The 7,500-nt window shown below is 38.6% G+C and overlaps 2 protein-coding genes across 4 annotated transcripts in view; one reads left to right on the plus strand and one right to left on the minus strand.

The window, feature by feature from the left end:
• LOC138033219 (uncharacterized) overlaps positions 1 to 7,500 on the minus strand; it is an 84,518-nt gene that overhangs the window by 49,521 nt on the left and 27,497 nt on the right. The window contains exons 4-6 of one of the 2 annotated variants that reach the window (XM_068880984.1): positions 7,474 to 7,500; positions 7,228 to 7,400; positions 1,223 to 1,263 (exon numbers count right to left, since the gene is read on the minus strand). The exon at positions 7,474 to 7,500 is cut by the window's right edge and continues 46 nt beyond it. The gene's annotated coding sequence lies outside the window, so the exon portion shown is untranslated. Of the gene's footprint in view, positions 1 to 1,222; positions 1,371 to 7,227; positions 7,401 to 7,473 lie in introns of those variants that run through there. The other variant, XM_068880982.1, reaches the window with a different exon arrangement.
• LOC138033227 (melatonin receptor type 1B-B-like) overlaps positions 5,510 to 7,500 on the plus strand; it is a 12,134-nt gene continuing 10,143 nt past the window's right edge. Inside the window, exon 1 of one of the 2 annotated variants that reach the window (XM_068881000.1) lies at positions 5,510 to 5,616. The gene's annotated coding sequence lies outside the window, so the exon portion shown is untranslated. Of the gene's footprint in view, positions 5,617 to 6,608; positions 6,923 to 7,500 lie in introns of those variants that run through there. The other variant, XM_068881002.1, reaches the window with a different exon arrangement.

The following is a 7,500-nucleotide window of genomic DNA, read 5'->3' on the forward strand; positions in this document are numbered from 1 at the left end:
TAGACGCACTTAACAGACGACTTAAACGTCTCAGACGTTAAATGCGTCTGGTATAAAAACGGGACGCCCTAACTTGGACGCATTTAGCCCTGAGTCCTTTGTTAATCTGCACTTCGTTTCTTCCTTGCTCTCTTGGTCGACAAGACAAACAAGCCATGCGCCGAGGCTAAATCTAGTTCCTCGTCCATCGTCAGAAAATGCTGATTCCTAGACTGATTTCTGTCCTTCCAGGCGAGGTCGAGACATAAATTTGAGAAGCTGCAATTCCGCCACGTTATTTGCTCAAATATTCGTGTGTTAACGTTTATTTGGTGCCGAGTTTGCTCGTGCCCAGTGTCTTCCGATAATAGAACCTAGTCATTTTTTTAGAAAAATCTTGTTTTTGTCCGTTAGTTTGTCTACTTTTATGCGTCCCGTTTTTATACCAGACCGCTTTAACGTCTCAGACGTCAAATGCGTCTTGACGACTTTAACGTCTCTAGCATAAAAACGGCCAATGTCTGCAAAATTATTCCAGAACACGATTACTAACTGTAAATCACAGACGCGGAGGATAAGGATTTGTATTGCATTTGCATTGAAGCGGGCACATGGTGTCCTATTTTTGCTTTTGTGTGGCTAATCTAATCACTTAAAAGACTCGCTCGAATATGAAAGAAAAAAGTGATGTCGTTAAAGGCAAACGATGGAATAAATATTTTGATGAAGTGAAAAACAAAACGGAAGTAACTTCTTCCTTGAAAACTGACGTGGTTACAACAGCTGAAGTCGGCAGAAATTTAAATTATTGTTTTCGAGTTTGGTCTTGAACTTAGCAAATTAACAGATTTTGGCGTACAAAGCGGATTTTTTTTGTTGAAGACTAAGAAATATTTGATATGATGCAGACATGATGAACTACAAAGGAGACTCGTCGGGACTTGTCTTCTTTTGGAATATATTACAGCTGCAGGATGAGCTGATTCAGTACATTTATCAGTATTGAAGAAGACAAACATTCGCGAAAACCATTTATGTTTGTCGTTGATAAGTTATCGATTTCCTCGCCCACTATCGTCTCACGATTAGGCCTTGCTTTATTTCTAACAAGCTATTGAAAAATCGCGGAACCTATAACGGGCGAGTACAACGCTAAATTGAAACATCAACAGGAATTCTTTACTTCACAAACGAAAGCATATTTCATGACATTGTTTTGAAAAGCAACGAATTACTGACTTACCTTGTATCTTTTCCGGCCTTGATAGTGCTTGTACAGGTTGTCTGAAAGTGGTAAGGTTCTTTTACAACCAGAACACTCGAATACGAAATGCTAAGCACGTTTGCCAACGTCTCCGCTTCGGTTGTTTTGAACAAAATGCTTGCGATTGCTTTTTCCTAGAATATTACAAATTCATAGGGTATTCCCCGGCTTTAACCTCTGGTGACTTGATTGGACAGTTGTCTCAACGTCACGTTTATTATTGAAAAGCAAAGTCATGCAATTTCTGGGGTGTGTTTAAAACATAAAATGGCGAAATGACGAAATGGAAAATGGCGAAATGGTAAAATGAATCCCCATATGTTAGCACAGGCTCCCCAAATTGACACAAATTAATAACGGAATCGTTGAAGAACAAAACAACTCGAGAGTGAAAAATATGAGCAAATTTTTGAATAAAAACATCTTACCTAGTTTTAATATGAGGCTTCTTGCCTTCCGTGTTTTTTTTGTAAGGCTTTATGCGATTTTCAGTACGTTTATGGTCGTTTTTAGCGTCGCTGTTTTCTCTAAGTATATCCGATGCAGCAGTCCTAAAGATAAGTTGCTGTAAATTCGACCAAAAATTCCACTCAGACCAAGGTCAATAGTGCTGCTAGATATTTCAATCCTCATATCAGACAAAAGTTACGGAAAGGAATGTCACCGAAACTGCATGGTTGAGTTTGCTTTTCGAGGAGTCTTTCTTCCGATGTTGCGCGCACAAAGCGGCTGAAAAACACGCACGGGTGTTTTGGTCTCAGTAATAATTACACCCAGGAAAGCACTGAGCTGTCCGGACCAATCTCAGGGAAATGCAGATGTATTAAAGATGTTTCGCAAACGAAACATAAACAATCAGTGTTTTACAGAATAATTGTAACAAAATTGAAGTTGGCTGCTGCCAGTAAGGTGTTTTTCAACCGTTTAGTGCACGCAACATCGGAAGAAAGGGGGAATCCCCGGAAAGGAAAATCAACCAGTTTCAGCGACTTTTCAATTCCTTTCCGTAAACATTTCAGTGTCTGATATGAGGACTGAAATATGTAGCAGCACTATTGACCTTGGTCTGAGTGGAATTTACAGCAGCTTATCTTTCCGACTGCTACATCTACTGATACATATAGGAAAACACCGACGCTGAAAACGCTGTTGATTTTAAGACTAATTATAATTCCAATTTATGGCTTTGATGTTGACGGGAAATTGTTGAATTCAAAATAAAGTTGTTGAAGTTGACAGATAAAGATTGTTCATATTGAGAAAGCTTCGTTGAATTAAAAATAAAGTAGTTGAAGTTGACAGACCTAGGTAAAGAGTGTTGATGTTGAGAAAGATTTGTTGAATTAGGTATCAAGTTGTTGGTTTTGACCCGAATTTTCATTGTTGAAGTTTGCTACAATTTGGCGACCATATTCAGAAGCGCAGAGCGATACGATTTAGTGAAAATCAAACTGTGAGAGTCGGAAGCAGAATACTGATTCCGCTTATGACTCCGTCGCTTACGATCCAGTGAAAACTGCATTGTCGGAGTCGGAAGCAGAAACGGAAGAATAAGCCAATCCCAATCCTCGATTCCAAGCATTATGATTGGTTGGTTCTTCCGCTTCTGCTTCCGATTCCAACAATCTAGTTTTCACTGAATCATAAGCCACGGAGTCATGAGCGGAGTCGGAAGAAAATCGGAACGTTCTGATTCTTCCGACTCCGATTCCGTCAAGCTTACGACTCCACTTACGACTCCGTTCTTTGATTTTCATTAGGTCATAAGTGTTTTTACGACCCCGACTACGACCCATCGCTAGTGAAAACCAGCCTTAAGGGTATATTTTTTGGGGAAAATTGAATCCAAAAACGGATTTTGCGTTTTTTTGGCGAAATCCAAAAACGGATCATGAATCCAAAGTATCCACACTCGAGGAGGATACTTCGGATCAAGTCTAATCCGGATTCTTCAGCGTTTTTTTAGGAAAGGATTTGAAAAAGTGTTTTTGACACGCGGTTTTCCATGCAGAAACGATACCCAACAGCTATCGTGACATGACAGTTTAAGCCCAAACGTTTGTCTCGCGCCATCTTTACCGTACGATCGAAGACACGAATAGGTCCAATATAGTTAGGTTTCCTGCAAATTTCACACCAGAAATTACACTAAAAGTTTGGGTTTCGGACCCGAAACGAGAAACGGGCCCCAGAACAGAGAAGAATTTTATTTAGCAACCACAACTCGTGAAGACCTTTTTTTTTCATATAAAAACGAAAGAAATCGTTTTGATACGTAGATCTTAGTATTGTTTGCTAGGACATGTCGAAATTACTTCGCGGAGCTGATTGAAACTAACCCTCGAACGCAGACGTATCTCTAGACTTGCCACAAGTCGACCTTACGAGAATCCCAGGAGAAAATGTTTTAGCGAGCGAATCCTACGTATCTCCGGTCGTCGTTTCTCTGCCTCCGAAAAATTGGCAGACTAAAGCCTGGTTTTCACTTGCAGCTCAAGTGCAAGCCTTGTGTGCTTCTGCTTGCGTCGCTAGTGAAAACCATGCTTAACTGAAACTGCCAGTGTATTTGAAAGTATGGAATGAAGTCGATTTGTGTTCGAGAAGTTTGTCGTTATGATTTCCGTCGAGAATTGGGGAAATCATTTCAGTTTGACAAATTAAAGCTAATCAGTTTGACAAACTGACTTTCTGCTCGTCTCGATTGATTTCTATCAAAACAATGGTCCTTTTACGACGCCTTTTTAAAAACGGACTCCTGTCTAAAAGGAAAGTACTCGTGATCGCAGCTTACGTGCTATTGAGGCAACAAATACAAAAAAAGATTCCCCGATACAATTAGATGTCCCATGATTTATGAGTCAGAGTCATGAGTCATGATGAGTCATGAGTCATGAGTCAATGAGACTCACGGTCAATATAGCAATAATTTATTGATTATGCCTAAGCCCTCGCACTCTCTGAAATTTTAGCTTTCATTTTATGGGTTATAGGGTAACTGCACTAACTCATTGACTCATAAATACTTGATGCTCATACAATTACTTTCAAATGCATCATACATATATTTTATCTGGGACGAACTTGAGCAAATAATCTTTCTTCGTCTTCGTCGAAGACGCACTAAACTGATTAGATTCTGATAAGATTAGAGTTCGTCGAAGACGCACTAAACTGATTAGATCGTCCAGACGCGTTAAGCAGACGCGCTAAGCGTCTTGTGCTCCACTTTATACCGACAAATTAAAACAGACGCAGAAACGTTCGTCACAGACAAGAGACGGTATGAAGGTACGTTCACACTCTCTTTTCACAGACGAATAATGCGTCTCTGTATGTCTTAGTATGTAGTAAATAATAATAATTAAAAATTCATAACGCGCCTTTTCCATGCAAATATGATCAAAAGCGTCCCGTCTTTACAGTGGACGGATAACACGACAGACGCATAATTAATTCGTCTGGATGGATTATGTGCCTCTGGTGAGTCCCTATTAGGGGTTATCGGGATATGGTATATTTGGGTAAAAAATTATAGGGATACGGGATATTTGGGCGGAAAATTAAAGGGATACGGGATATTTTTAAAAAGATTCTGGGATATCGAAGTTATCATTTTTTAAAAGAATCAAATAAGAATTAACGGGATACGGGATATTTTGGCCAAAAATTAATGGGATACGGGATACTCAGACCCCCCCTAATGGGGCCTCTCTGGTGTAAAAACGGCCATCCATGCTCGTTTTGAATCAACAAAAAGACCACCGATCAAATATCATTGTGAACAGAATTTGTTCTACGGAAGTTAAACTGTGCAAGACTACTTTGATATGAGTAATTCGATACCACAAACTATTTTTAAACCTATTTGAAAAAAAACAATTAAAGAAGGGATATTATCGTCGAAATGGAGGATTTCGTGGTCATAATTGTTCCGTACACCTGATTAAATAGTTGCTAAGGAAGCCTATTTCGTATGTTTCGTTGCGAAGAAAACTTAGTATTAACTAGGATTACGAGATAGTTTTTTGCTCAGCCCCTTTTGCAAAGGCGAATCTTGATAAGTTTTCAAAACACAGTTTTAAAATTTAAAAAATTGATTCAACTTTATACAACTGCACGCTCTTCTTATAATAATTCATAGGTTGCAAAATATAGTTATTCTACCTGTGCATCTTTCTACCGACGCAGCCAATTGACAGAGATAACTTATTAATTTTCTATACCTGACGATTATCTGTCAGTCACAGGGGATAATTAACGACATTAATTTTGTGCAGTTGATGCTCATAAAACAAGGTTGGCAACAACGAAGCCTCATCATCGTGAGTAAAGATCAAAGAGGATACAATTACCCACAAACAAGGATCTTGAAGGTAAGAATCACTCGTTGCTTTTCAAATGGAAACAATTCTGAAAAATTACAACCAAAAGCCATTCAGCTTATTTATTTTCGCCGTCGTTTAATTTTGCCAATTGTAGATTCAAAAATGGACTGTTTCAAGGATTTTACACGCGCTTAGGACTCAATTAAGGCGTTAAATCCACAACGAAGTTCTGAATTTTAAGCCGTCGATTCCATGTTTCAAGTTTAACTCCTTCTTCGTGTCCTTTAAAGGTCATGATATTTGAATGCAATTCACATGAAGAACTAGTTGAAATACGGCGGTCGCAATATGTAAAATTCTACTTTGTTTCGTGATCTAACTAAAGTGATGATCGATATCATTCACATAAATTCCGGCCTACGTTTTCTCATGGACGGTGAACGCCTTGTATAAATAATTTTCGTTCTGTAACAGGCCTTATACTCTCAAGTTGTTTTTTTCACTACAAAATCAGGGGCGGTGGGCATTTATTTTTCACTAAAAGTAAATTTCCAAGTTGAAATCTCGAAAATGGTCTGAACAATTTTTTTTGGCAATTTTCGGGCACAGACACACTCTGGCTGTGTTATTTTTCACTTCACTTCACCCAAGGAAATGGAACTAGCCAGGATCCTGTCTGCTTAAAATTTGATCCAGCACGATATTAGCTAGTGAAGGCCTTAGAAACAAGGGAAAGGGAGTTTAGAGAGTTAAAATCCAAAAAATTCCCAGGGAAGCATGACCCCGAACCCCCTAGAAACTTTTTCGTTGTTTTGGAAACCGGTCTTTTTTTATCCTTGATCCGCCCCTGAAAATATTCACTTTTTTTCTTGAATCATGATACAATTACGCTCGAATGTAGTTACAATATATACGACGTCTAGATTGGGTATAATATAACAGTAAGCATAAGTTTCTGCACTGGGGCAGGTGGCCTAGAAAACAACTGGACTACAGCAAGCAGCCTCCCACTTCATCTACCACCCCCTGACAAACAAAAAAACTAGCGCTAAATCATGTAGTATTTATCAATTGAGTACGCCAGCCTTTCATTGAAGATTATTTGCCAAAAATGTGCTCACAATATATCGAGTAACTCCCTGTCTCAAAACGTAGGACCACCGACAATTTGTTGCATAACTCCTTCTGTGAAAGTCTACTGAAACCTCATGCATGATTGTGTTGCTGGAATAAGGAAGACTAAAGCCTGACTCGGATTACAACGTTTTGAAGTTCTTTTCAGGCTTCATGCTAGTATACAAGGATCAATTAGAGAATTTGTCAAGGCAGAATCAACGCTGTGAAAAAGGGAAAGGTTAAGTATATTACCAACCCACAAACACAATCCGTTGAATCACTTTTATAACAGATAAGTTAACAGAATTCCCTTAGGGTGTTATTTTTAGATACACACTGCAAGACGTAAGGATACGTGCAGTGTTTAGTTATAAGACGAAAGAGCTTTTCTTTGTGTTTCAATTAACTTTTATCAGGAAACCTTGTCTCGCTTTTATCAATATTGGATGGTTTGCCAAACAAAGCTTTATTTTTTTTCGTTTTCCATCTTTCTTTTTAAACCTCTTTGTCTGTCTTGGCCTTTTTTTAGGAATAAAATAATACCTGTTGTTCTTTTACTTTCTTCTGGCTGAGTATCTGACAACCTTATCGTCATTGGCATTCTCACCAAGGGTGACTTTTAGGTCTTGGTAAATTTCATTAAAAGAAATGGTTGTGTGACTCTTTGACTGTTAAGCATCTTGCCGGCTTGGAGTGTTAATTCTTGAAAAACTTGTCTAAAAGGAAGACAACAAAGAAGCTCAAACGAAGTCAAAACTGTCATCGTTATCAATATACAAAAAAGTGCACCTTTCAAATTATTTCCACCATCTTAGT

The sequence above is a fragment of the Montipora capricornis genome, chromosome 14 (assembly GCF_036669925.1).
Source record: "Montipora capricornis isolate CH-2021 chromosome 14, ASM3666992v2, whole genome shotgun sequence".
Classification (NCBI taxonomy): Eukaryota; Metazoa; Cnidaria; class Anthozoa; order Scleractinia; family Acroporidae; genus Montipora; species Montipora capricornis.